The sequence below is a fragment of the Eubalaena glacialis genome, chromosome 1, assembly GCF_028564815.1.
Source record: "Eubalaena glacialis isolate mEubGla1 chromosome 1, mEubGla1.1.hap2.+ XY, whole genome shotgun sequence".
In the NCBI taxonomy this organism is placed as follows: Eukaryota; Metazoa; Chordata; class Mammalia; order Artiodactyla; family Balaenidae; genus Eubalaena; species Eubalaena glacialis.
The window spans coordinates 68,919,036-68,945,906 of record NC_083716.1 but is presented as its reverse complement, the minus strand read 5'-3'; positions in this window follow the sequence as shown (position 1 = coordinate 68,945,906).

Sequence of the window (26,871 nt, the reverse complement as noted above, 5' to 3'; positions counted from 1 at the left end):
AATTATGGTTTTCTAAGGGTATATGCCCAGTACTGGGATTGCTGGGTCATATGGTAGTTCTATTTTTAGTATTTTAAGGAACATCCATATGGTTCTCCATAGTGGCTGTCTCAATTTACATTCCCACCAACAGTGCAAGAGGGTTCCCTTTTCTCCACACCCTCTCCAGCATTTATTTTTGGGGGATTTTTTGATGATGGCCATTCTAACAGGTGTGAGTTGATACCTCATTGTAGTTTTGATTTGCATTTCTCTAATGATAGTGATGTTGAGCATCCTTTCATGTGTTTGTTGGCAATCTGTATATCTTCTTTGGAGAAATGTCTATTTAGGTCTTCCACCCATTTGTGGATTGGGTTTTTGTCTTTTGGATATTGAGCTGCATGAGCTACTTGTAAATTTTGGAGATTAATCCTTTGTCAGTTGCTTCATTTGCAAATATTTTCTCCCATTCTGAGGGTTACCTTTTCGTTGTGTTTATGCTTTCCTTTGATGTGCAAAAGCTTTTAGGTTTCATTAAGGCCCACTTGTTTATTTTTGTTTTGATTTCCATTTCTCTAGGAGGTGGGTCAAAAAGGATCTTGCTGTGATTTATGTCATAGAGTGTTCTGCCTATGTTTTCCTCTAAGGGTTTTATAGTGTCTGGCCTTACATTTAGATCATTAATCCATTTTGAGTCTATTTCTGTATATGGTGTTAGGGAGTGTTCTAATTTCATTCTTTTACATGTAGCTGTCCAATTTTCCCAGCACCACTTATTGAAGAGGCTGCCTTTTCTATATTGCATATACTTGCCTCCTTTATCAAAGATAAGACAACCATATGTGCGTGGGTTTATCTCTGGGCTTTCTATCCTCTTCCATTGATCTATATTTCTGTTTTTGTGACAGTACCATACTGTCTTGATTACTGTAGCTTTGCAGTATAGTCTGAAATCAGGAAGCCTGATTCCTCCAACTCCGTTTTTCTTTCTCAAGATAGCTTTGGCTATTTGGGGTCTTTTATGTTTCCCTACAAATTGTGAAATTTTTTGTTCTAGTACTGTGAAAAATGCCATTGGTAGTTTGACAGGGATTGCACTGAATCTGCAGAGTGCTTTGGGTAGTACAGTCATTTTCACAATGTTGATTCTTCCAATCCAAGAACATGGTATATCTCTCCATCTGTTGGTATCATCTTTAATTTCTTTCATCAGTGTCTTATAGTTTTTTGCATATAGGAATTTTGTCTCCTTAGGTAGGTTTATTCCTAGGTATTTTATTCTTTTTGTTGCAATGGTAGAGGGGAGGGTTTCCTTAATTTCACTTTCAGATTTTTCATCATTAGTGTATAGGAATGCAAGAGATTTCTGTGCATTAATTGTGTATCCTGCTACTTTACCAATATCAGTGATTAGCTCTAGTAGTTTTCTGGTAGCATCTTTAGGATTCTCTATATATAGTACCATGTCATCTGCAAACAGTGACAGCTTTAATTCTTCTTTTCCGATTTGGATTCTGTTTATTTCTTTTTCTTCTCTGATTGCTGTGGCTAAAAATTCCAATACTATGTTGAATAATATTGCTGAGAGTGGACAACCTTGTCTTGTTCGTGATCTTAGGGGAAATGGTTTCACTTTTTCACCATTGAGAATGATGTTGGCTGTGGGTTTGTCATATATGGCCTTTATTATGTTGAGGTAAGTGCCCTCTATGACTACTTTCTGGAGGGTTTTTATCATAAAAGAGTTTTGAATTTTGTCAAAACCTTTTTCTGCGTCTATTGAGATGATCATATGGTTTTTATTCTTCAGTTTGTTAATATGGTTTATCACATTGATTGATTTGCGTATATTGAAGAATCCTTGCATTCCTGGGATAAACCCCAGTTGATCATGGTGTATGATCCTTTTAATGTGCTGTTGGATTCTGTGTGCTAGTATTTGGTTGAGGATTTCTGCTTCTATGTTTATCAGTGATATTGGTCTGTTGTTTTACTTCTTTGTGACATCTTTGTCTGGTTTTGGTATCAGGGTGATGGTGGCCTCGTAGAATGAGTTTGGGAGTGTTCCTCCCTCTGCTATATTTTGGAAGAGTTTGAGAAGGATAGGTGTTAGCTCTTCTCTAAATGTTTGATAGAATTCACCTGTGAAGCCCTCTGGTCCTGGGCTTTTGTTTGTTGGAAGATTTTTAATCACAGTTTCAATTTCAGTGCTTGTGATTGGTCTGTTTATATTTTCTATTTCTTCCTGGTTCAGTCTCAGAAGGTTGTGCTTTTCTAAGAATTTGTCCATTTCTTCCAGGTTGTCCATTTTATTGGCATAGAGTTGCTTGTAGTAATCTCTCACGATCCTTTGTATTTCTGCAGTGTCAATAGTTACTTCTCCTCTTTCATTTGTAATTCTATTGATTTGAGCCTTATCCCTTTTTTTCTCGATGAGTCTGGCTAATAGTTTATCAATTTTGTTTATCTCCTCAAAGAACCAGCTTTTAGTTTTATTGATCTTTGCTACTGTTTCCTTCATTTCTTTTTCATTTATTTCTGATCTGATATTTATTACTTCTTTCCTTCTGCTAACTTCGGGGTTTTTTTGTTTTTCTTTCTCTAATTGCTTTAGGTGTAAGGTTAACTTGTTTATTTGAGATGTTTCTTGAGGTAGGATTGTATTGTTATAAACTTCCCTCTTAGAACTGCTTTTGCTGCATCCCATAGGTTTTGGGTCGTCGTGTTTTCATTGTCATTTGTTTCTAGGTATTTTCTGATTTCCTCTTTGATTTCTTCAATGATCTCTTGGTTATTAAGTAGTGTATTTTTTAGCCTCCTTGTGTTTGTATTTTTTACAGATTTTTTCCTGTAATTGATATCTAGCCTCATAGCATTGTGGTTGGAAAACATACTTGATACAATTTCAATTTTCCTAAATTTACCAAGGCTTCATTGGTGGCCCATGATATGATCTACCCTGGAGAATGTTCCATGAGCACTTGAGAAGAGAGTGTATTCTATTGTATTTGGATGGAATGTCCTATAAATATCAATAAAGTCTATCTTGTTTAATGTATCATTCAAAACTTGTGTTTCCTTATTTATTTTCATTTTTGATGTTCTGTCCATTGGTGAAAGTGGGCTGTTAAAATCCCCTACTATGATTGTGTTACTGTCGATTTCCCCTTTTATGGCTGTTTGCATTTGCCTTATGTATTGAGGTGCTCCTATGTTGGGTGCATAAATATTTACAATTGTTATATCTTTTCTTGGATTGATCCCTTTATCATTATGTAGTGTCATTCTTTGTCACTTGTAATAGTCTCTATTTTAAAGCCTATTTTGTCTGATATGAGAATTGCTACTCCAGCTTTCTTTTGATTTCTATTCACATGGACTATCTTTTTCCATCCCCTCACTTTCAGTCTGTATGTGTCCCTAGGTCTGAGTGGGTCTCTTGTAGACAGCATATATATGGGTCTTGTTTTTGTATCTATTCAGCCAGTCCATATCTTTTGGGTGGAGCATTTAATCCATTTACATTTAAAGTAATTATCTATATGTATGTTCCTATTAGCATTTTCTTAATGTTTTGGGTTTGTTTTGTAGGTCTTTTCCTTCTCTTGTGTTTCCTGCCTAGAGAAGTTCCTTTAGCATTTGTTGTAAAGCTGGTTTGGTGGTGCTGAATTCTCTTAGCTTTTGCATGTCTATAAAGGTTTTAATTTCTCCATTGAATCTGAATGAGATCCTTGCTGGGTAGAGTAATCTTGGTTGTAGGTTTTTCCCATTCATCACTTTAAATATGTCCTGCCACTCCCTTCTGGCTTGCAGAGTTTCTGCTGAAAGATCAGCTGTTAACCTTACAGGGATTCCCTTGTATGTTATTTGTTGTTTTCCTTTGCTGCTTTTAATATTTTTTCTTTGTATTTAATTTTTGATAGTTTGCTTAATATGTGTCCTGGTGTGTTTCTCCTTGGATTTATTCTGTATGGGTCTCTCTGTGTTTCCTGGACTTGATTGACTACTTCCTTTCCTATATTTGGGAAGTTTTCAACTATAATCTCTTCAAATATTTTCTCAGCCCCTTTCTTTTTCACTTCTTCTTCTAGGACCCCTATAATTTGAATGTTGGTGCATTTAATGTTGTCCCAGAGGTCTCTGAGACTGTCCTCAATTCTTTTCATTCTTTTTTCTTTATTCTGCTCTGCGGTAGTTATTTCCACTATTTTATCTTCCAGGTCACTTATCCGTTCTTCTGCCTCAGTTATTCTGCTATTGATTCCTTCTAGAGAATTTTTAATTTCATTTATTGTGTTGTTCATCATTGTTTGTTTGCTATTTAGTTCTTCTAGGTCCTTGTTGAACGTTTCTTGTATTTTCTGCATTCTATTTCCAAGATTTTGGATCATCTTTACTATCATAACTCTGAATTATTTTTCAGGTAGACTGCCTATTTCCTCTTCACTTGTTTGGTCTGGTGGGTTTTTACCTTGCTCCTTCATCTGCTGTGTTTCTCTGCCTTCTCATTTTGCTTAACTTACTGTGTTTGGGGTCTCCTTTTCACAGGCTGCAGGTTTGTCTTTCCCGTTGTTTTTGATGTCTGCCCCCAGTGGCTAAGGTTGGTTCAGTGGGCTGTGTAGGCTTCCTGGTGGAGGGGACTGGTGCCTGTGTTCTGGTGGATGAGGCTGGATCTTGTCTTTCTGGTGGGCAGGACCACATCTGTTGGTGTGTTTTGGGGTGTTTGTGACCTTATTATGATTTTAGGCAGCCTCTCTGCTAATGGGTGTGGTTGTGTTCCCATCTTGCTAGTCGTTTGGCATAGGGTGTCCAGCACTGTAGCTTGCTGGGTCTTAGTGTTGAGACGGAGATCTCTGGGAGAGCTTCGCCATTTGATATTGCGTGCAGTGGGGAGGTGTCTGGTGGACCAATGTCCTGAACTTGGCTCTCCTACCTCAGAGGCACAGCCCTGACACCTGGCCGGAGCACAAAGACCCTGTCAGCCATACAGCTCAGAAGAAAAGGGAGAAAAAAAGAAAGAAAAAAGGAAGAAAGAAAAAATAAAATAAAATAAAATAAAGTTATTAAAATAAGAAATTTTAAAAATTATTAAAAATTAAAAAAAAGGTAATATAAAAAGAAAGAAGAGAGAAGAGAGCAACCAAACCAAAAAACAAATCCACCAATGATAACAAGTGCTAAAAACTATACTAAAAATAAAATAAAATAAAAGGACAGAATGAACCCTAGGACAAATGGTAAAAGTAAAGGTATACAGACAAAATCACTGAAAGAAGCATACACATATACACTCACAAAAAGGGAAAAAAGGAAAAAAATATATATCTATATATATATTTTAAAAAGGAAGAGAGCAACCAAATCAATAAACAAATCTACCAACAATAAGCGCTAAATACTATACTAAGATAAACATAAAAGCAGAAACAAATTAGATGTAGAAAGCAAACCCCAAGTCCACAGTTGCTCCAAAGTCCACCACCTCGATTTTCGGATGATTTGTTGCCTATTCAGGTATTCCACAGATGCAGGGTACATCAAGTTGATTGTGGATATTTAATCCGCTGCTCCTGAGGCTGCTGGGAGAAATTTCCCTTTCTCTTCTTTGTTCGCACAGCTCTGGGGTTCAGCTTTGGATTTGGCCCCACCTCTGCATGTAGGTCGCCTGAGGGCATCTGTTCTTCGCTCAGACAGGACAGGGTTTAAGTAGCAGCTTATTAGGGGGCTCTGGCTCACTCAGGCACAGGGTGGGGGAGGGAGGCGTATGGAATACGGGGTGAGCCTATGGCGGCAGAGGCCGGCGTGATGTTGCAACAGCCTGAGGCACACCGTGTGTTCTCCCGGGGAAGTTGTCCCTGGATCACGGGACCCTGACGGTGGAGGCCTGCACAGGCTCCTGGGCGGGGAGTTGTGGATAGTGACCTGTGCTTGCACACAGGCTTCTTGATGCCTGCAGCAGCAGCCTTAGCCTTTCATGCCCGTCTCTCATATCCATGCTGATAGCCAAGGCTCGCACCCATCTCTGGAGCTTGTTTAGGCAGTGCTCTGAATCCCCTCTCCTCATGCACCCCGAAACAATGGTCTCTTGCTTCTTAGGCAGGTCCAGACTTTTTCCTGGACTCCTTCCCGGCTGGCTGTGGTGCACTAGCCCCCTTCAGGTTGTGTTCATGCAGCCAACCCCCGTCCTCTCTCTGGGATCTGACCTCTGAAGCCCCTACCCGCCCCAGCATGTGAGCAGAAAAGCCTCTCAGGCTGGTGAGTGCTGGTCAGCAGCAATCCTCTGTGGGAATCTCTCTGCTTTGCCCTCTGCACCCCTGTTGCTGCGCTCTCCTCCGTGGCTCTGAAGCTACCCCCCACCCACCCCCACGTCTCCACCAGTGAAGGGGCTTCCTAGTGTGTGGAAACTTTTCCTCCTTCACAGCTCCCTCCCAGAGGTGCAGGTCCTGTCCCTATTCTTTTGTCTCTGTTTTTCCTTTTTTCTTTTGCCCTACACAGGTATGTGGGCAGTTTCTTGCCTCTTGGGAAGTCTGAGGTCTTCTGCCAGCGTTCGGTAGGTGTTCTGCAGGAGTTGTTCCACATGTAGATGTATTTCTGATGTATTTGTGGGGAGGAAGGTGATCTCCATGTCTTACTCCTCAACATCTTGAAGGTCTCCCCTAATAAGACTGTTTTGAATGTTAGTGAGAAGGCAGCGAGGGAAATGATAATGGCCTGAACTACATTAAAATTTTTGGAGATGCAGAAAAAAATGTTACTCAGAACATAAAGCTCCTAAATATAACATTTTGGTATCAGGTGTAAATCACAAAATCGGTTCTCAATAAAGCAAGGATGACATGTTTCTAAATGCATTTACCATTTAGAAAGTAGAAATGCTAAGCAGACATCACAATGCAGGCAGATATTAATGCACTGCAGGTTCTATAATTGCTTCTCATCTCACTAATGATATATTTTTTAATTTATTAATTTCATAAGCTCATGTTAAATGTATATATATGCATTTGTATATATGTCACCAAAATTTATATATATACGTGTATATATATACATATATATAAGACAAGGGAGCCATGTGATCCAACACAGGTAACTTGCATATTTTTACTACAAAGTCACATTTTTCAGATGGAAAAAGTTAGTTTGTCTCCATTGTCAGTTTCACGTGTATTCACCTCATACATATGCAGCAATAAAGAGTCTCTGATCTCAATAAAATTATATTCTACAAATCCACGTTAGTAGAGTGCACTTACCAAAATATGAAATGTTATGAGAAATTTAAATGACAATAGGTGTTAAAACCAGATATTTACATTTTAAATTATTTTTAAGTTGATCTCGTGAACTCTGTATAAAAGTGAAGTAAATGGTGTTTATATAAACTGTATTTACAAATATCATCATTGATTCTAATAAATGTCTAACCTCTGAATTCACTGTAGTTGTATAATGAACAAATTAAAGAACCTATTGGCGATAAAATCTGAGTTGGCATTGCAGGGTGATTGTTTGCAAATACGGCTACAAAAATTCCTCCCCTCCTGCAAGCACTTCGGCAAGGTGTGCCATGTGACTCTACTTCTTCTTGCATCTAGAAGTAGAGTCTGTTTCCCTAATCCTGAATCTGTGCTGGCCATGCAACTTGCTTTAGAAAGTAGAAAATGCAGGGGAAGTTGGACTGTGGCACTTAGAAATTAAAATTAAAGAGGCCTTGCAGCTTTCATTTTTCTCTCTTGCAATCATGAACCCACCATACTATAAAGAAGCTCTGCTAAATTCCTGGACAATGAAGGACGATGTGGAGAAAAATCAAGGCACCCTAGCAGACTGTAAGCACTAATAGGAAGAAATGTGAGTGAGGTCTTCCTGAACCTTCCAGCCCAGACAACCGTCCACCTGAATGTAACCACATGAAGGGGTCAGGAGAAAATGCAGAGAAACCACCAAGGAATCCACAGAATTATGAAACATAATCAGTTATTGTTCTAAGTAGATTTGGGGTAGTTTATTACATCAATATAGTAATAACTATTGCTGTTAGTCATGGCTGGAACACTCTAAATCAGTATTAAAGTACTACCATTTACAAAAACCTAAAACATTTGTCATTGGCTTTGGGACTGGGCAGAAATGGAGATGGGAACATGGTAGGGAGATCATTATTAGAAGCTGGAAGGGCAGTGAGAAAGCTGCTAAAGAGACCAAAGAGGCCAAAGAAAAGGAGACCCATGCCATATATAGGCCAAAAAAATGGTAAAAAACTGTCACCAGTGGTAATTAAAATTATAAAATGGATGTCTGAAACTTGTGTATTTGGTTAAAGGGAATTTCAGGTAGACTTTGGTTGGTTTTGTTTTCCCTTTAAAGGTGCATATTACAAGGTATGAGAAAGGAATGATGAACTAACAAAAGAACTGTTCAGTTTGCAGTTAGAACTTTTAGGGAAATATGGAAATTCTAAGGCAGAATTGTGAGAAATCAGAAATTGTTGTTTAAGCCAGTGTGCTTTGGGGTGTTACACAGTAAAGTATAATTGCCACAGCATCTAACCTTGTCTATAACAAAAAAAGGAAAAATGCATTTGTCCTTAACTAAAATCATTTGTTCAACTTAAGATTTTTTTAAATTTGAGTAAAATGTGTTATTTGCATTAGCTTGAACTACATGAACTTGCACATAGTCAACCATTCTATTCCACAAAGATGGAAATTTCATATGATTCACCCTCAAAGGTATTTCTTATTTTCTCCAACAATTTATTTCATTTTAGTACGTTCCTCCTTCTTCTTTCCTTCCTTCCATTCCACTAAATAACAAACATTTAGTCAGTATCTATAACAAAAAGTACTGTGATAATATAAAAATGCATCAGCTTCAAAGTTTCCCATAAGGTATTTACAATACAGTAAAATATAATAATTTAATGATAGTGTGTCTTAAATCTGTAAGATATTTTATAGTATACAGCACATTTCTTAATTTTTTTCAGCATTATTTTTATATTGTCACTATGAGGTAGATGGGGACAACAAAGCACAGTGTTCCACAGGACTTATAATCTAAATTATATTAGAAAAGTTGCATAATTTACTGAGCTCTGTTTCCTCACGTGAAATTTATATCTCCCCCATGTAAAAATGGAAATAATATTTCCTTTTCAAGCTTAATAATGATTAATGAAAATAATGCATGTAAAAAACTTTACTTAGAGCCTAGTTCATGTTAAGTCCTCAAAATGTTAGACAGACCAAAATTTCTGCCAGTTATTATTAGTGTTATTACTTAGTATTATTATTTCATTCTTATCACCATTTCACTGACACGGAAAGCAGGATCCAGTGAGTTTAACTAAAAGTCATTAAGTAGCAAATGTAGGTGTGAAAACCAAATCTTTTGACTACCTGTCCAGTTTTTTCTCCATCATGAGAGCCACCTTGGTCTTTTGAAAACTTTAGTTAAATATTGTACTTAGATGTATTATCTCCAGAAGAGACTCTTTAAATTTGTGTGCATGTGTCAGAACCTCTACCATTTGCCTCCCTCATTTTGAAATACATTTAGCTTAAGAAAAATCAAGATGAAGTTTGTCTCTGATGGACTTTTAAATGATAATTGCATTTTTTATAGGAAAATAACTGATTAATTCAGGTTTTATAGGGGTTTTTGGACACTCTGAGAAAAGATGAATAATGAGTTTAGACATAACATATCTAAACATTTTACTATGTTATAATTTGGTCTCATCATGGATTACAGCCTTGATTTTATAGATTATCCTAGTAAAACATTTAAAAATAAATGCTTAGTATAGATTTTCTGAGATTAATCTGGTATTTTAGTATATCAAGACTAAACGCACCAGAGCTTTTATGTTTTTTTTCCTCTGATTTTATTATAAAGCCTTAAAAGCCAACTAGAAATATATATTAATAAACTATAAAAAATTCTAGATTTTGCATTGGTTTGGCCTAATTCTGTTAACAAAACATAAAAACAGGGGAAGGTGGGGAGATGTCTCTTTCACAATATCTTCTTCACAGCTGCTTTTTTCTCTTTGCAATTTCATCTCTATCCAATTTATTCAAATACTTTAATCTTCCTGTATGTTTGAGTTAATTACCTTAAAATTTTCCTCTGCTCTAAAATTTGGTAGATTCTCTGACAATACTGCTTTTACTACTCCCTTGCTCCAAAACATTTTAGCAGCTTCCTAACCTTAACTGCTTTAAATAGAATCTCCTCTCACTGACTTTCAAAGCCATCCATGTGTATTCCACTCTTACCTAACCAATTTTATATTGAATTCCTCCAAAATGTACCATATGCTTGGATAGTGCCAGTGTCATTACTGTTGCATAAATAGCTTACCACTTTTATTTTAGTTCTGGATGTTGATTCCTTCATTCATGTTGCCTTCCCCTCAAATTCCTTCAACTAAGAGGCACACTCCAAATAGCGCTCTAAGTCCTCCATCCACTTGCTGACAGTTGTGTCATTATTATTTAATGCTTTCTAAGACTGGCTTCACATTCTACCTTATACTTTTTTTTGGTTTTTTTTCAGTAGAAAGAGTGGTAATATGAAATGCAGTGTCTGACTATGAGCCAGGGTCATTTCAAATACAGTGCTGGTTTAGTTATACCTGGGAATCCATCCAGCTAATCCAATGTAGTCTGTAGTCTTTGCAGGGGTTCGTCTGTAGGGGTTTGTCTGTTGGGTTCTTCTAAAAGAGAGATGCACTCATGTGTCTGCTACTTCTCTTTCCTTTCTTTTGTTTTATGGTTTTGTTTTGTTTTTTTCAAATCTCTGCTTCTTTTATCTAATTACTTATGTATCTTCTTCCCATGAAATATTAAACCCATTTAAATATTTTAGCAACTATTACCTATTCCAACATTATACAGATTATACCATAAATATTTTATTCCTGTCATTTGTCATTTGATAAGTGTTGCCTTTTATTGTTAAAAAATAACTGGAGAATATTTACTTTTTCTTCTAAACTATACTGTAAGATACTTCAAGTAAAAGACTTTAGCTCATCCTCCATAGTTTAATAAATGCTTAAACATTCAGACTTGATTTTACTTCTACCTCAATTTATAATTAGTAGTCCAGTTAAGAATTTTGGCAAATACATACTGCCTTGTCACTTGTTCTTACATCATGTACTACTTTAGAGTCTTAGAATCTCGAAGATAAGGACAATTTCTTCAAATCTTTCTATACTGCCCTAAAGACCAGTGTTATGCATGTATTTGATACTTTCAAAAAACCTTGGTAGTTGACTGACTGAATTAGGTATAAATTATCTGACTAGAAGTGAGATCCTTGGAAGAATATTTAATTAAGCTTGATGCCAGGAGCTTGACACAATTTTTGACTTATTAGTTTGATATGGACCTTTGTGAATGACTAATGTTTCCAGTTTTAAAATAATAGGAATGCCTACTAATTGGTTTGAGCCTGAGAATATTAAGTATATTATTGGAAACATTTATCTGTCCACCCACATGTGGGCATCCCCAGAATCACAACAGACTTGGGTGGAAACCACATAAAAACAGTCTTACTCTTATTATCTCACTCTGTCATTCTCCACTGTGCTATTACATGCTTTACTCCTTTATCACATTACCTAGGGCATTTTTTCCTTACTCTTTTTATTCTTCTTGAAAATCCCACCTTGTCTCCATCTCTTTCTTGTGACTTTGCTCCTCATTTCACCTGTCAGTTATTAACACTCTTATGTTAGACATGTTTGCCTTTAACTTTATCTGTATGTTCAACCACCGTAGCATCTATCCAAGTCAGAGAAAGTAATATTCAGAGAAAGTAATATTCAGATTTATATCAAAGAATTTTAATTTTATCTTTGACTTTCAACTTCTCTTCCAAAATACTCAACATCCTTATTTCATGAAATAGCCTCTAACTTCCTCTACATTTGTTTCTTCCTCTATGCATATTAGTATGTTCAAAATTTTTTCTTCCACAAAATATGCCATTTTTACATTAAGTTCCTTCTACATCCCATCACATATTTCCACCAAACTTTTGAGAGTGAAAAGCCTATGCTTTAATTAAGTCCCCAAATTACTACCTCCATTTCACCCAGTGATTTATTTTAATCTGAATTTTGTCCTCATCAACTCACAATTCTCACTAAATATCTACTATAGAAATCCAGTGATCATCCTTCAGATTCCAGTTTTCTTGATTTCATGGCAAAATTTGTCAGTGCTGACCATTTTCTCCTTTTTCAAACATTTTTTCACCCTTGGTTTCTTAGATAATTTCCCCTCTCCATGTACATTACACACCTCTGGCCTCCAACTCTCAATCTGCTTTGTGAATTCCTCTTTTGCTATGCATTTCATAAGAGTTAACATTCCAAAGGTTTCAATATTTTAAATCCTTTTATCACACTATATTCTTCCTGGGAATTGATCTATATCCAGGGAGTAACTACAATCTATATTTTTAATAGCCAAATAAATTTAATCTCACTTGCAAACACTAACTGATTGGTATATTTTCTTTATTTCACTTACCCTAAAAATCAATGCATGATCGAAACTTTAAATATCTGTTCAATCTATTAAGTCCTAAATATCTAATATCTACTTCAGCAGTTTAGATAGTCACTATATCTTGTTTGAAATTCTTAACAGTCTTTTCATCATCTCCTTCAATCTAGTCTTACTCTGCTGTGAGTATAGTACTTCTTACATCCAACTATGCTCTTGCTCTCTCCTCAGTTTTTCAGTTGTTCCCTTTGCCTTCAGATAGACATTTAAATTATTAGGTATGGCACTGAAAGCCCTTTAAAATCTGATCTGCTGTCTCACCACCTCAATCTCCTATGGCTTCACATTCTATACTATGTAAATCCCAGTTCAGTTTTGCTCTCTTGTGCTTCTGTGTTTTCGCTGAAATGCTCTCCATTCTCTTAGATGAAGCTGCCCCTGAAGCTCCCTAAATATCCCTTCTCCTATATCCTCCTACTCTCTATTCTTAGCCCTTAAAGTAAAAAAAAAAAGTTTTGTGATGTTATAAGGTTATAATATTATCACATATTTTATGTTCATCTGTCTTTATCTCATAAAATATATTCTTTAAGTCCACATCTTATCTCTTTTAATCCATAAGAATGAACTAATTCTATAAATGGTATTGCATGCAGTGACAGTTTTAATCAACAAATACTAAAAGCACAACTATTATTATGAAGAGTGATCTCTATATTCTTTTAATTCTAAAAATGAATCCACTTAAATGCTCAAAATATTTGAGACTCAAGCACAATAGAAGAAATAAGCCTGAGTTGAGAAACAAGGAATTTGGATTAGTTGTATCTTGCCCTAGTAATTTACTGTGTGATTTCCAGAAAATCATTCATCATTTCTCACCTTAGTTCTCTCCTCTGAAAAATGATGGATATATATTAAATGCCAAGAAGAATTATTTCACTTTTTTCATTTAAAATGAGAGCATGTCTGTGCATAATTATCATCTTTAACCAAAATGTTCATTTATAAAGAAGCTTAAAACATATTCTCAATAGTTCTCAATTTTATATTTTATAATAATATTTTTCACTCCATGAGAATTACGGGGTTTTTTTTTAATGAAAAAGGATAACCTCTCTTTGGTTTTACATCTGATTCTACCCAGAAGCTTTTTTATAGAAATATAAAGGCATGAGATGACAGACTCCTTGGATGACATATATTCCATTTTAGAACAAAGAAAATGTTCAGGACTGCCTTTATTTTATATGGCTGTGCAAAGGGCAAAATATTCAGAATTATCTTTAATATTTTTCTAACCTGATATCATCTTTTTTCATATGCAATTCAATTGTTTACCCATGAAGTTTTATAATCGAGCCAAGTTCATCTGATCAAGGACTCACATTCTATTAATCATCTAGATTCCATTTGATTGCCTTTTTGTATTTTGTGTGTTCCTCACATTTCAACAAATGTGAATCATTAGTCTAATGATAGAATAAAAAAGATGACAGAATAACAAAAGATGTATAAACTGAGTGTATTGGATTTAAATTATAATTATTTTGTCACTCATATTTTTGTTACAAATTTTTCTAGTAGTCACTGTGATGAATCTTGTCATATACGTATACTCGGTCTAATATCAGTTAGAGAGACATAGTATTTTTTTAAAAACTATAATACCTGATGAAATCATTTAAATAGTTTTGGCTAAAATACTTAAAACTATATCCATCAGACATAGCAGTATTTTACCTGGCTTTGCCAGCTGTTACCCAAAACTGTTAGTTTGCCCACTTTAAGCAATAATCAAGGTTAAATATTTATCTCAGTTAAAAATAGCAAATGATGTAGGTTAGTGCTGATACAAAACAATAATTTGCAGAAGAATAAATGAGACAGAAGATTTAACTGTCAACAATAGACATTTATTAATGATTCTCCTGTAGGTCGTTTAGACCAGGCTCTGAATACAGACATGGCCACTATTCAAGAAGTTATAGTCCAAGATGGCAGTCATTAGAGAAATAGGAAAAGAAAATAAATATATTCTAATACATATCCATGTCATTTATACAATAATTATGTTATATCTTTCAGGAGTGAGGAGAAATATGTCAATGAGGTGAGAAGAGGGAAAATAGCAATGATATCCTCATATCCAAATAGGAGAACATATCAAGTCTTCCCAGATTACTTTAGGAAGCATTCATGGCAGAAATAACACATAGGGAATTTTTTAACTATAGAGAAGATAATAACAATGTTCCAGATACCTGGAGCACACTATGGACTGCCCAATGAAGAATAAAGAATTTATAGAATGACTTGTTGACTGACTGAAATGAGTGAAATATAGAGATTTCATGATTATGATACTGTTTCATAGAGCATTTTAATCATTTCTCTTTAAAAAATCATACTCTTAAAACTTAGTATAATTATTAACAGAGTTGAACAGTCTTACTGGGAAGAAGCCTGAATCACAACAGAGACATGGCAAGAGTAGAAACTGAAGTGAGGTCCAGAGAAGATGAAAAGAGTCTGTTCGCATGTTTATATTCAAGCTTCACTGGGGAAGGATTATAGCGTTTATATGTCCAGTGCCTAGTATACTGCCTGCTCACTGTCAGCTATTAGTTTAAAAATTGTTGCTATAGAGTACAAGAATGAATAAATAGCCCCAATATTATACAGATGCTGAGTAATTGTGTAGGGCTCTTGAAAACTGGGATTGTACAAGTGGAATTTACATATGTCTTATTTTGTAGTCAGTATCAGTCACAATAAACTGAATGTATTTGGGTGGTATTAACAGGAAAATTTGTGAGATATTAACCATCACTGCCTCCTGGAAGCAACAATTTTCAATGTTGTTGTTTTACTTTATGGCACCCATCTGTATATTTCTCAGTAACTTGCTGATGTTAAAATTGCTTTGTCTGTTAGTAGTAAATATTAGATAATGACAATTTCACCCTGGAAGGTCAGAATTGTGCTCTTTCATAATCTTTATTTTTATTATAATATTTTAAATCTATTTTCAATGATTACAATTTATTAAAATATTACAGACAGGTTCTATAGTGCTATATACACACTACTTCTTGGGGTTAATTGCTCATTTTTTGGTTTGATAATTTTTTTCTTTGTCAAAAATATATATTTCCTCTCAATACATTCAAATGCATGAAATGATCTATAAATTACTTTGCTTTTTTTTTTTTCCCCTTGGCAACATCTCTTCCGGAGCTTCTTTCTTGAATGATTTTTCTCTAGGTCTGCTACACAGTTGCTGTTCTATAATCTGTCTTCACTATTATCCTGTAAAATCCTTTAAGTCCTATTTCTGTGTTGGATCCCCTGTTTCTTAATTCCCTTGACTTCCTTTTTTTGGATTCATTCTCTTGTTTTGGTAGGGCACAACCTTTCAGTAGTTTCTAAGGAATGGGTGTACACATGGTGACATTTTTGAAAGCCTTCATGTATGAGAATGTCTTTGACAACCCTCAGTTTTCATTGGCCAGGTATGGAATTCTGCATTGGAAGTCATTTCCATTAAATTTTCAGGTATTGTGTCATGGTCTTCAAGCTTCCATCTTGTCTGTTTGAGAAAACTGATATTTTAAAGCCTGATCATTTTATAATATGTTGTTTTTATCTCCCATCTCAGGAAGTATTTAGGATCTCCCTTTAGGCACAGATGTTCTGCAATTTCACAGTAATGAGACTTGGTATAGCTCTCTTTCATACATTTTACTGGGTGGACCCATTCGGTATGAAACACTCACATGCTTTAATGTTGTATTGTGTGCCTGAATTGTTTCATTAAAAATTCTTTGTCTTCTTTTCCTCTGTTCTCTATTCTTGGTAATTTTATTATTTGGTTATTGGGTTTTCTAGATAGTCCTTTAATTTTATTTTTCTGTTCTCTTCCAATCTATCTATTTGCCCTTACATTCTCTTTCTGATAGATTTCCTCCATTTTACATTTATTAAGGTTTTTATTCCTGCAATTGCATTTTAATTTTAAAGACATAAATCTATTCTTTGAGATTGAAGAATGTTTTCATTTCATGGTTGCAGCATCTCACTGAAGCTATCTGATGACATTGATTTTAGTTTTTAAAGTTTTCTTCCATTCCCAGTATTGTGTTTATTTTAAATTCTTTATACCATCTTCACAATTGTGGGGGGAGGGCCCACCTGTCAGTTTTTAATAGGTCTTTTTTTTTCACTACTCAGTTTTTCCAGAGAAGATACAGCAATCTCCTGCCTGGCAGCAAGGGGAATAGATAAGTCTGGCTGCCAACTTTCTTAACAACAAAAGGAAAAAGGAAGCTGAGCTTTTGCCAGTTAGTAGCTATATGAATACCTAAAAATTAATAAGTGAAACAAATTAAAATAAATAATTTGTGTTATTTATGCATTTTTTTTCTTTTTACTTGATATTTTGTTAAAAGGACCAACAAACCAATGGTGCCAATCACAAGGATAAGAGAAATGGTGCAGATTTCAACTAGGAAAAATATAAGTAGGTTTTTAACTTACTAGACCAATCTGTATGTGACCTCAGTAAGCCTTACAGGACAATAGTTTCTCTATAAGGGCAAAGTTTTTAAATAAATTAACTATACAATTTGGATGATGTTAGCAGTGATCTTCAACTATATTTGACCATGCTCCCTTCTCCATCACTACGCATGTGTATCATATACATATGATATGAGATACATATACATGAGATGGGTTAATTATAAAACATACAAATAAATGAGGAAAGATGGATGTGTTAGTCAGGGTCTTTGCAGAAAAGAGACAATTTTGGAACTCTGAAAACAATGAATATATTATTTACAGAGTTATGAATAAAGCTAAGGGAACCGACAAAGATTGTTGATGGAAGCACAGACTAGCAACACCAGAAAAGGTATCACTCCATTCTCTAAAGGGATTAGGGAATGAAATAGGGTTCCTAGAGCCAAGGAGGGAGCAGAAACCTTGGAAAACAAGCTGTCTAATAGCATCTGTAACTATAGAGGAAAGCAGCCACTTCCATGATCCTGGTGTCCAAGCAGAGAGCAAATAGGAGCTGGGAGAGAAATACCTTAATTTCACTCTCATCTTCTGATCTCCTTCTGATCTCTCCCATTGGCTAAATCCAACTAGAATCCAAAGGGCAATGAACCTAGATGACTATGCCCTTAGACCACAGCCTACCTAAGGCACACAGCAGGACATAAAAGGGTGAAGAATGGATCTCGTGGTACAAAGAGAGAATGACCAATTAAATAGAATCCAAAATTATATATAAATACAAGTTCCACTATTTTCTTCCCATACTAAGGAAGACTTCTTACTCTAAGCATCTTACTTTGGTGAACATTGTTTTAGAACTCAGGAAGCAAAGTTGAAAATGGAAGTGAGCTGCGGTCATTGTGAGAAATCTCCTTCTACCTGAAACTTTTCTTAATGAGAAGTGATTTTACACTTTAATCACCAGGGATTTACTAAATTTAATGAATCACCAGGATTTTACTAAATTATACATTCTGATTCAATAAATCTGGAGTGGCGACTGATTCTGCATCTCCATCCAATGTCCAGTTGATGTCAAATCTTGTGGTCAGAGGACTACACTTTGAATAGCAACTTTTTTTTTTTTTTTTTTTGAATAGCAACGTTTAATAGGACAAAGAGTACAGGTCATCAATTACCTGCTTTATCTATTACTTACAAAATTCTTTAGCCTTAGGCAAAATTCTTAAGCCTGGCAAGTCTGCAGGTTTCCCGGTGAAATAAGAAGCTTAACCAGATAATCTCCAATAGCCTTTAAGACTAAAAAGTGTGATTCTGTGAAGTTTATAGGTAGTTTTTGTACTTTAAGATTAAATCACAAATTAATAATGACTTTCCCATGTTGTGTATTATTTTAAAATAATTCAAGGCACAAGTTAACAAGGAATAGAACAACTTTAGTGAAACAATTTGAAAGACAGGCCTCATAGCTAAGAATAAGTACTAAATGAAGGGTGGTAAGAAATATATTATTTTCTTGTCATATATTTGCCATATTAAGATTGCATGTAATTAAAAATTCTACTGTTCTTTTGAATATTAATACACATTTTGGAGCAATGAAGTTACTAATACAATATGTACATAACAATATACTGTTTGTCTAAAGAATTACTGACATGGAAATATTATGTCCGTAATTATGGATACGGTTAAACTCTAGTGAGCTTCCACTTAAATCGCAATGTGCATTTATTATATTATTCTAAGTAGACCTGTACTGGAATAAACCTATGATCTCTGTGTTTACTGATGTCTACCTCCCTCTTCTAACACTGTGGGAATTTAGAGTCTTGGAATAGCGGGAAACACACATATATCCACATCTAACTTAAGGTATCTTTGGCTATTTTATTGACATCTTACATGACCTCACAAGGAATTCAGTAAAAAGGAAGAATGGGTCAGAAACTACTCATCCATTGTACTATTTCATTATATCTTCCTCATTGTCTCTTTCATTCCATAACCATAAGAATTCACATCCTATACCATATGACAAGGCCTTTTTAAGCAAAGATGGAAAGAATATGTCTGCTAAAAGGAACCTTGTCTCCAGTTTTGTCTTATAGACTAATATTATCTTCTTGGATTTTGAGACTTCTTAAAACCCACAATATTTGCCTCTGACCCCATAAGGTTTACTGTGGAATTAGGTGTTTTCTCTCTGTTTTTCACGAAAGGTTTTACTTGGTGAAAGTAAACATATACATCCTCATAGATAACCAGAATACAACATTTAGGGTCATCCTTGGTATATTGCTTCCAGGAACCCCTGCGGATACCCAAATCTGTGGATGCTCAAGTCCCTTATATAAAATGGTGTAGCACCTGTGGATTCTGAGGGCTGACTGTATATAGATCCTACTCATGAATTTGGGAAAGGTAAAATTTTAAATTAAACAAAATGGTAGTACAGGTTATCCAGAGTGAATTCATTCATTGTTAAGGAAATCCAGGGTGATTACCAATAAAATCATAACAATTTTTCTGGAAAAACAGATAATAGACATCTTTAACTTCAACAATCCAGAAGAGCACTTCTAATTCTGATCAATGCCCCTGGGCTTTGATGACATTGATTTTGGTTTTTGAAGTTTTATTCTATGCCCCTACTCATTCCATCCCTAATATTTTTCACCTTACTGTCTTCATTTGTAATATCAGAGGATTAAATGAGAAACTAAGAATCCTTCCTTCTCTGAAATGTATGCAATATTTTTATAAATCTCTAAATTTGTGCTTCTCTTATTTGTCAGTTAAAAATAAAACAATAAAACACTATACTCAAATAAAGGCAAGACATTTAAAGATGACCACACTTGGATCTAACCTGATCTCTTTAATCATTCTTTTCCCTCACCAAAACATCTACTGACTTGCAATTGTAGCTTGTTTTCTTTCTTTTTCTCAGGGCCATGATATATATAACGGCCCTGAGAAACACACACACACACACACACACACACACACACATATATATATATATATGTTTGTTTGTTTTTTTTACCTTCTGTAGTAAGGGTTTAAAAAATGCAGGTGTAAATTAATCCACTACTTAAGCACTTTTTAAAATTTCTCATTACAGCATTTCAAATCACTGTTAATTTGCATGGGGAATAGTCTGCATTTCAGATTATCATTTTGCTGTTAGCAATAAAGGAAAGGCACATACTATATATTCTGAACTTGAAGAAAATTTCCCTGAGCCAAATTGAGTCTTAAAATTATGTGTTGTCTTCCCTATCTGTCTTTTAGAGATAAACTGCAGTTAGGAGAAGTGACTTGCTCAAAGTCACAGAGTTTGCTAGTAATCATTTCTGGACCAGGACTCAGGTATCTTGACTCACACTACCTGATGTGCTTGTGATTATCCAGTGTGTCACTCAATTTTAGTTTGCCAGCTATAAGCATACAATAGGCATGCATACACATGGGATTTATGGCAAAAATAAAACCAGTAAAATTTGAACATCTGTTCTCAAGCTAGTGTGGGAAAAATTGCCACTTCTTAGAACTGTAGTGATCATACTTAATGCATGTTTCTGTTTGCCACTTAGTGAAAATGATCTCTTAACTGTTTATTTCTAGTTCCTTGACTTAATATATTAATGCCTTAGCTGTGAACTGGCATCTGTGACTTGATTGGTGTGACAGAATATAGAATTTGGTGACAGAGTGTAACAAATGCTCTGCATGACCTGGCTAGATTCCTATTATTTGGTTGGTATACCACTCCCCAGCTGCTGTAACTCTATCTTCCTAGAGGCTTGAGCATATCAGATGGAAATGGTCCCCATGGGAGATGCCTGAGAAGCTGTGGCTTATCCCCAGTGGGTGACCTTTAGCCAGTCATTGTCTCTGGTAGGGGCATAACCATCTGGCTTCCTTGTCTCTAGGTAAGACAAACTTTGTCGTGCAGCTCATACTCCAGATTCCCCCATGGGATTATATATGAGCTAGATTTCTCTTGCAACCATATCTTATTTACCTTTTCTCCAACATTAGCCTGCTTTACTCACTCCCTTCTCCTGGCAGCACCCCTCAATAAATCATTGGCTCAAGAATCCCTATCTCAGACTCTAGCTGTTTTTTTTTTTTTTTTTTTTGGCCACGCCATGCAGCATGCGGAATCTTAGTTCCCTGACCAGGGATCGAACCCACGTCCCCTGCACTGGAAGCGTGCAGTCTTAACCACTGGACCACCAGGGAAGTCCCTCAGACTCTAGTTTTAAGTAACCTGTGTCTCAAGTAGTGACGTGTGACATCAGTCCACTGCTGGAGAAACATGAAGGCTTCCATGCATTAGAAGTGACTCTAGCAACAACGAAACCTAAATTGACTAGACTGAACCAACTCATCCACTTAAATGGCCTGACAGAAGATATATGTCCGTTTCTAGATGTAAGCTTTACCTGCTTCAGTTTCTACTCTTATACACGATAACTGGCATTCAATAAAAAACCATGACAAAAACCCAAAACAAGAAATAATAATAATAATTATTATTAAAGGAAACAGAATCAGACTCAGAGACAATGTAGACAGTGGAGCTATCAGACAGGAACTGTAAAATAATTATTACCAATATGTTAAAGGTTTATAAAAAAAAGTCAGACAATGTGCATGAACAGATGAAGCATTTGAAAAGAAAGATGGAAATTATTAATGAGGGTCACATAAAAATTCTAGGAAAAAAACACATCTAGAGATGAATAATGATATATCATTAGCACACTCAGCAGAAGAAAGGAAAAGTTAACTTGAAGATAGGTAAGTAGAAATTATCTACACTGAGACACGAAAGAGAAGAAAAGAGTGAAAAAGAAAAGACAGGGACTTCCCTGGTGGTGCAGTATTTAAGAATCTGCCTGCCATTGCAGGGGACACGGGTTCGAGCCCTGGTCCAGGAAGATCCCACATGCTGCAGAGCAACTAAGCCCGTGCACCACAACTACTGAGCCTGTGCTCTGGAGCCCGCAAGCCACAACTACTGAGGACACATGCCACAATTACTAAATCCTGCATGCCTAGAGCCCATGCTCCACAGCAAGAGAAGCCACTGCAATGAGAAGCCCGTGCACTGCAACGAAGAGTAGCCCCTGCTCACCGCAACTAGAGAAAGCCCACGTGCAGCAACAAAGACCCAATGCAGCCATAAATAAATAAATAAATAAATAAATAAATAAATAAATAAATTTATTTATTAAAAAAAAAAAAAGACAATAAAACAGAACAGAGCATCCAAGAGTTAGGGAACTATATCAAGCAGTATAACTTTTGTGTAATTTGAGTTCCAGAAAGACAATCACTCACTCAATCAACCAATCAATACAAACCTAAGATGAAAGAGCTCCAGGTGAGATAAAAATAAAATAAAATAAAATAAGGCAAATTCTTTGTACTTAGCCTTGGTGTTGAGATGTTTGACTCAGCATTTTTGTCAATCCTTTTAGAAACTAAACTTTACCTTGTGTTTGTGGTGGTCTTGAGTGGGAGAAATTTTTCCACTTTTCCCCAAATGGTAGCACACCTCCTAAGTCTAAGAGGTTTTTCTACCCATTGCCTGGAGGCCAATGTGTTCACTTCTACCTCCCCCCGCATCCCAACACCTGCCCCAGAAGCAGTAGCTCTTTTCTAGAAGCCTGAGGGTCATAATGTTTCTTTTTTTCCTCCAGCAGTTTTCTTTGAAATGAAAGAACAGTCCCCAGATGCGGGTAGTATTTTTTTCTGGTCTCTAGGAACAATCAATAACCTCCCAGATACTTGTGACACCAAGGGACTCTCTCTAGTCTTCTATTTCCCCCCCAGTCTCTCTCATGAGCACCCAGTGAAAGCCTGTAAAAAAGAGTTTGCAAGTGACTCTGAACTTCCTTTGTGTCTGAAGGTCACAGTTTCTCTTCTAAACTGACATGTTAGTCCAATCTCAGCCTTTAATGGTTTACTGACATTTTAGCTGAATTCTCTCTTACCTGCTTCTGTGGCAGCCACCTCTTCCATACCGCCAAATGTGAAGAAGTTTGCCAGTCCTCATCTCCTTTTAGAGAAGCTTGTCATGGTTTTGAAGTCAGTTAACCCAGTTGACTTGAAACCTTGGCTCTCTAATGGATACAAGAAAATTTATTTATGATTTTTGTATACTTTCCAAGTTTTACTTGTAGGGTAACCATTTGTCTTGTGGCTTTCTACATCTTAAATGAAAGCAGAATTCACAATGTGCACTTTAAATAATAAAATAGACTTATTTCCTACTAGGATACTGCATACTTCAGTACTTGATCTTTGTCCATGCCACTTTGGGAAAGGAGTTTTATTTACACCTTCCTACTCTGGTCCCCTCTTCTCTGTTTGGTCTATTGGGAATTGGTTGAGGACAGTGTGTATTAGGACTATCTAATATTTACTGATACTTATCTTCCACTGGAATATAAGAAATTGAAATTGTATGAATGTGTGTGTGTGTGTGTGTGTGTGTTTGAATTAGAACAGGACAAACAGAATGTTGGAGAAAGATGGAGTATACTTTTGGGGTGGGATTGTTAAACTGGATTATTGTCATTTTAAATGAGAGAAGATAAGTAACACTTTGCAGCAGGGTTTAAAAGTGGAAAAGAACTATAGTGATATTCTGGAGATCTGAATCTTTAAATTCCTTCCCCAGGATCTGGGAAACTCAATTACTATATCACAACATCTACATCTGAATAATTATCAGGGTTTGTATAATAATCACATAGGCTAATATTCCAGTCTTACTTCTTTTCTTCTCCCCTGTGCTTAGAACACTGCTGATGAAATAGTTAAGTGCTCTGAAACTGTCAGTGCTGGTTGAAAAACATTAAGAAATTTATTTTAAACAAGGAGTGAGAAATGTGTTTTTATAACTATATTTATGTTTAATTGTCAGTAATTTCATAAATTACTGAAGATTTTAAAACAATTTATTGGAATAAAATTCACTATGTCTATAGGAAAACTCATTTGCTGACCTTATTTGCAATCAGGATCAAATGAGAAATGTAAAATAAAATAAAAATAATTATTTATGCTATGCATTTCAAAGTTTATAATCTGCAAAATAAATCAATCTTCTGCTCAGGTTGTCTTCCATTCTGTATAATAGGATTTTAATTTATCATTTCTCCCAAGTATCTAAACGGCCGGGAAAATAAAAGTATCAGTTAACCTATCACTAAATCATTATATAAAATATCAAAGAAAAAGAAAAAGGAAATGTGATATGAATAAGACACACTTTTAACTAGCATGCTGCAATTCTACTTACTTTATTAACCACCTATTAAAGTCTTCCATGAGGTGAGGGGTTCTCTGCAGTGAGAGGGAGGGAAAACATTCTCTTCTCCTGGAAATAAAACTCATACCTGAAAGACATGAGAAACATCGAAATGTTCGATTTCAACAAATCTCACAGGGACTATTGCTAAGTACCTCAGCAAGAATTTGGGGGCCTGACTTCAGGAAAGGGGGTAGGCAAAACCCTTTTGGCTCAGGGGAAGGCTAGGAATCTCCTCTGCTTCCAGCACACAGGCTTCTGCCCCTCCCACCCCATCCCCCAATGCTTTGATGGGAGGGTAAGTTAAAACTCTCTGTCTCCCAGAAAAGGGGAAAACAACCCCTTCTTGGGATCAGGATTTGTTTCAATACAGACTAGAGGTCTGCTATTATTTAGGGAGGTACAAGAAACCCTTTCCCACTCAAAACCCATCACAGATATCAAGTGTTTGGTTGACAAACAAGAAGCATGGCAGGGATTCAGAGACTGTGCCAAATCCAAGGTCTGGGCTCACAAAGCTTACGTAAGACCAAGTCTCTACCAGGAAAACTGAGAGCCCACCTGGTCAAGTACCAAGTACCAAGTATCACAATCAAGTACCAAGCAGGAGGCTACAGCTCTGAGAGGGGCAAAGAGTATAGGGAGACACCCTTCTGTGACTAGCACAAGCTTGCAGGGACTCCTAAAAGCTAAGAGTAGAGTAAAAACACAGAGAAAAACTTTTCACATACTCAGGCACCACACTAAGTGAAAGGTTAAGAGCAGCCCATATATATCAATGGAACAGCATAACAATCCAAGAAATAGATTCACACAAATATATGAACTGATTTATGATGAAGATACATAGGGGCCATTTTCTTTTTAATTTATTAGAAAAAGGATAGTTTTTTCAACAAACAGTGCAGAAACAATTGGATGACCCTTTGCAAAATGAGAACTTTGACACATACTTCATATACACAAGTTTTAGCATGAAATGGATCACAGGCCTAAATATAAAAGATAAAACTATCAAATGTCTTTGGAGATATATACTGGGAGATCTGTGTGACACTGACTCAGACAAACGGTTTTTAGATAGAACATCAAAAGCAGGATTTATAAAGAAAAAAATAATGAACTGGACTTTATAAAAATTAAACACCTTTTATCTGCAGAAGATACTGTTGAATGGAACCACAGGCCACAAACTGGGAGAAAATATTTACAAATAAAACTCAACTATAAGAAAACAAATAACTCAATAAAAAATAGACAAAATACCTGTACAGACACTATACCAAAGGAGATATGTGGATGTCATATAAGATGTTCAACATTATTAGTCTTTAGACAAAAATAATCACTGTACAACCACTAGAATGCCTACATTTTTTAAAAGATGGAAAATATCAAATTCTGGCAAAATTGAGGAGCAGAAGAAACTCTCCGTGGGAGTGGCAAATGATATAGTCAATTTGAAAAAGAGTGTGGTAATTTCTTATACATTTAAACATGTACGTGCTAATACATCATAGCAATTTCACTCAGGTATTTAGTGAAGTAAATGGGAAACAGGTTTACATAAAAATCTTTGTATGGATGTTTATGACATCTCTATTTATAGTCACCCAAATCTGGAAACAAGATGTCCTGCAACAGGTGAATAAATAAACAAACTGTGGTTCATCAATACATACAAAGTTCATCAACATATCAATACATGAGTAGACAACCATTCAGCAATTTTTAAAATGTCAAACAAAACGCAAACTGCAATGACAACAACAACAGCAACAACAAAAAAACTTGAAATATTAATTTACTCAACTGCATTTTGCTTACTGAAAGAAGTCAGACTCAGAGACTACAGGTCATTAATTTTCCATTTTGGAAAAGGCAAAATAATAGGAACAGAAAACAGATCAGAAGTAACCAAGGATTGGGAAAGACAGGAAATGCTGTGTATAAAGGAGTCACAAAAGTTACCAAACTCGTCTGTATGGTATTGTGTTGATGGACGTTTTATGCATTTGTCAAAAATCCACAAAACTGAGCAACACGAAGAGTGAATTTTACTGTGTACAGTGTGCAAATTAAAAGAAAAAAACAACCAAAATGCCAGGTGATCACAGGATGGATGGCAGACTGTAACGAATAAATCTGTTATAAATGCATGGCACACTCTTTCTAAAAGAGATGCCAAAGTAGCTTAGCTAAGTAATTTTGGAAACCAATACTTTATTTTGCTATATTTCAGGATAATGTTTACATTTGTATTATGCTCAGAAAGAAGTATTTTTTTAAAACTAACCTACCTAAGTCTTAAAATAAAAGGAAATGTACAGAATGATTCAATTGTTTGAAAATGAATATTAATGAGAGTACTTATGTTAAGTGTATTTTGGTATAGTGTAGAAGGAAACTGATTGTTATCCATGCCTCTTAAATATTAAACTGTTTAGGGCTTCCCTGGTGGCGCAGTGGTTAAGAATCCGCCTGCCAATGCAGGGG